Source organism: Pseudorasbora parva, chromosome 6 (genome assembly GCF_024679245.1).
Source record: "Pseudorasbora parva isolate DD20220531a chromosome 6, ASM2467924v1, whole genome shotgun sequence".
In the NCBI taxonomy this organism is placed as follows: domain Eukaryota; kingdom Metazoa; phylum Chordata; class Actinopteri; order Cypriniformes; family Gobionidae; genus Pseudorasbora; species Pseudorasbora parva.
In genome coordinates, this window is record NC_090177.1 from 46,281,877 (window position 1) to 46,284,376 (window position 2,500).

At 41.8% G+C, this 2,500-nt stretch overlaps 9 non-coding genes across 9 annotated transcripts in view; all 9 read left to right on the forward strand.

Moving 5' to 3' along the window:
• The first annotated feature begins 760 nt into the window (after window positions 1–760).
• On the forward strand, window positions 761–879 carry LOC137080159 (5S ribosomal RNA). Its single transcript, XR_010906029.1, has one exon. It is a non-coding gene; the product is annotated as a 5S ribosomal RNA (ribosomal RNA).
• A 95-nt stretch (window positions 880–974) lies between these two features.
• Window positions 975–1,093, forward strand: LOC137080160 (5S ribosomal RNA). The gene has a single exon (XR_010906030.1). It is a non-coding gene; the product is annotated as a 5S ribosomal RNA (ribosomal RNA).
• Window positions 1,094–1,188: 95 nt separating this feature from the next.
• Window positions 1,189–1,307, forward strand: LOC137080161 (5S ribosomal RNA). Its single transcript, XR_010906031.1, has one exon. It is a non-coding gene; the product is annotated as a 5S ribosomal RNA (ribosomal RNA).
• A 95-nt stretch (window positions 1,308–1,402) lies between these two features.
• LOC137080162 (5S ribosomal RNA) lies at window positions 1,403–1,521 on the forward strand. The gene has a single exon (XR_010906032.1). It is a non-coding gene; the product is annotated as a 5S ribosomal RNA (ribosomal RNA).
• Window positions 1,522–1,616: 95 nt separating this feature from the next.
• Window positions 1,617–1,735, forward strand: LOC137080230 (5S ribosomal RNA). Its single transcript, XR_010906099.1, has one exon. It is a non-coding gene; the product is annotated as a 5S ribosomal RNA (ribosomal RNA).
• A 95-nt stretch (window positions 1,736–1,830) lies between these two features.
• On the forward strand, window positions 1,831–1,949 carry LOC137080163 (5S ribosomal RNA). Its single transcript, XR_010906033.1, has one exon. It is a non-coding gene; the product is annotated as a 5S ribosomal RNA (ribosomal RNA).
• A 95-nt stretch (window positions 1,950–2,044) lies between these two features.
• LOC137080164 (5S ribosomal RNA) lies at window positions 2,045–2,163 on the forward strand. Its single transcript, XR_010906034.1, has one exon. It is a non-coding gene; the product is annotated as a 5S ribosomal RNA (ribosomal RNA).
• A 95-nt stretch (window positions 2,164–2,258) lies between these two features.
• Window positions 2,259–2,377, forward strand: LOC137080165 (5S ribosomal RNA). The gene has a single exon (XR_010906035.1). It is a non-coding gene; the product is annotated as a 5S ribosomal RNA (ribosomal RNA).
• Window positions 2,378–2,472: 95 nt separating this feature from the next.
• LOC137080212 (5S ribosomal RNA) overlaps window positions 2,473–2,500 on the forward strand; it is a 119-nt gene continuing 91 nt past the window's right edge. Inside the window, exon 1 of the ribosomal RNA XR_010906083.1 lies at window positions 2,473–2,500. This exon is cut by the window's right edge and continues 91 nt beyond it. This is a non-coding gene — a ribosomal RNA (5S ribosomal RNA).

Sequence of the window (2,500 nt, forward strand, 5' to 3'; positions counted from 1 at the left end):
ATATTTCTCTATTTGTATGTAGTTTGTGTTTTACACATTTTCACTATTATATTTTCCTCAATTTGTGTTTGAGAAGATTATGTGCAGAGAGGTTGAAATGTCCGTTTATGAAAATAGCCGCCCACATGTAAAAGTAGCCTCATTATATTTTATTTCATGGGTTGTTGTCACAACTTGATGTATTGTTTGCGTTTGTTTTTCATGTTCAAATTATAATATATTTCTATGAAGAAAAATGTTTGTTTCAGTGTTGTTATAATATAACAATATTTCTATTTACTTTATTACTTGAACTTTTTTGGACACATTATCAGTAAATAAAATACACCTGTTTTCACTCAAAAACCTAGAAACGCCTTGAATAATGTTATAATAAATGGCTATAACTTGCTGAGGGATTGTTACATGTAGACAAAATTTAATCTGGAAGTGTAAAACAGCCAAGTCTAACTTTCTAATGGAAAAAATCCAAACTTCATGAAGTTCTGTTCGAGTTCACAGTAAAAACATCACATTTTTGCTGCCATTTTTCTTGAAATTATATTAATTTAATCCATTCTCAGAATAAATAAATGTAAAATTGGGACATCAAATGAGCTAGATGGAAACTTCAGGTTCTCCTGTTTAAAATGATATATAGCACTTGATGATAACTGCTAGAATGGGGGAGAAAAACCAAGAAAAGTAGAGGCACATCAGGCGCCCCAAAAATGTTCTAGGTCTTTAAGGGTTAAATGGCCCAATTTTGGCAGCAGCTTTCGCTTACGGCCATACCACCCTGAGCACGCCCGATCTCGTCTGATCTCGGAAGCTAAGCAGGGTCGGGCCTGGTTAGTACTTGGATGGGAGACCGCCTGGGAATACCAGGTGCTGTAAGCTTTTTTGTTTCATGGGCGAAGAAAGATTTGTTTTTAAATTAAAATAAATAAGAGTGTTTGATTTCCTTAAATGGCCCAATTTTGGCAGCAGCTTTCGCTTACGGCCATACCACCCTGAGCACGCCCGATCTCGTCTGATCTCGGAAGCTAAGCAGGGTCGGGCCTGGTTAGTACTTGGATGGGAGACCGCCTGGGAATACCAGGTGCTGTAAGCTTTTTTGTTTCATGGGCGAAGAAAGATTTGTTTTTAAATTAAAATAAATAAGAGTGTTTGATTTCCTTAAATGGCCCAATTTTGGCAGCAGCTTTCGCTTACGGCCATACCACCCTGAGCACGCCCGATCTCGTCTGATCTCGGAAGCTAAGCAGGGTCGGGCCTGGTTAGTACTTGGATGGGAGACCGCCTGGGAATACCAGGTGCTGTAAGCTTTTTTGTTTCATGGGCGAAGAAAGATTTGTTTTTAAATTAAAATAAATAAGAGTGTTTGAATTCCTTAAATGGCCCAATTTTGGCAGCAGCTTTCGCTTACGGCCATACCACCCTGAGCACGCCCGATCTCGTCTGATCTCGGAAGCTAAGCAGGGTCGGGCCTGGTTAGTACTTGGATGGGAGACCGCCTGGGAATACCAGGTGCTGTAAGCTTTTTTGTTTCATGGGCGAAGAAAGATTTGTTTTTAAATTAAAATAAATAAGAGTGTTTGATTTCCTTAAATGGCCCAATTTTGGCAGCAGCTTTCGCTTACGGCCATACCACCCTGAGCACGCCCGATCTCGTCTGATCTCGGTAGCTAAGCAGGGTTGGGCCTGGTTAGTACTTGGATGGGAGACCGCCTGGGAATACCAGGTGCTGTAAGCTTTTTTGTTTCATGGGCGAAGAAAGATTTGTTTTTAAATAAAAAAAAAAAAGAGTGTTTGAATTCCTTAAATGGCCCAATTTTGGCAGCAGCTTTCGCTTACGGCCATACCACCCTGAGCACGCCCGATCTCGTCTGATCTCGGAAGCTAAGCAGGGTCGGGCCTGGTTAGTACTTGGATGGGAGACCGCCTGGGAATACCAGGTGCTGTAAGCTTTTTTGTTTCATGGGCGAAGAAAGATTTGTTTTTAAATTAAAATAAATAAGAGTGTTTGATTTCCTTAAATGGCCCAATTTTGGCAGCAGCTTTCGCTTACGGCCATACCACCCTGAGCACGCCCGATCTCGTCTGATCTCGGAAGCTAAGCAGGGTCGGGCCTGGTTAGTACTTGGATGGGAGACCGCCTGGGAATACCAGGTGCTGTAAGCTTTTTTGTTTCATGGGCGAAGAAAGATTTGTTTTTAAATTAAAATAAATAAGAGTGTTTGAATTCCTTAAATGGCCCAATTTTGGCAGCAGCTTTCGCTTACGGCCATACCACCCTGAGCACGCCCGATCTCGTCTGATCTCGGAAGCTAAGCAGGGTCGGGCCTGGTTAGTACTTGGATGGGAGACCGCCTGGGAATACCAGGTGCTGTAAGCTTTTTTGTTTCATGGGCGAAGAAAGATTTGTTTTTAAATTAAAATAAATAAGAGTGTTTGATTTCCTTAAATGGCCCAATTTTGGCAGCAGCTTTGGCTTACGGCCATACCACCCTGAGCACGC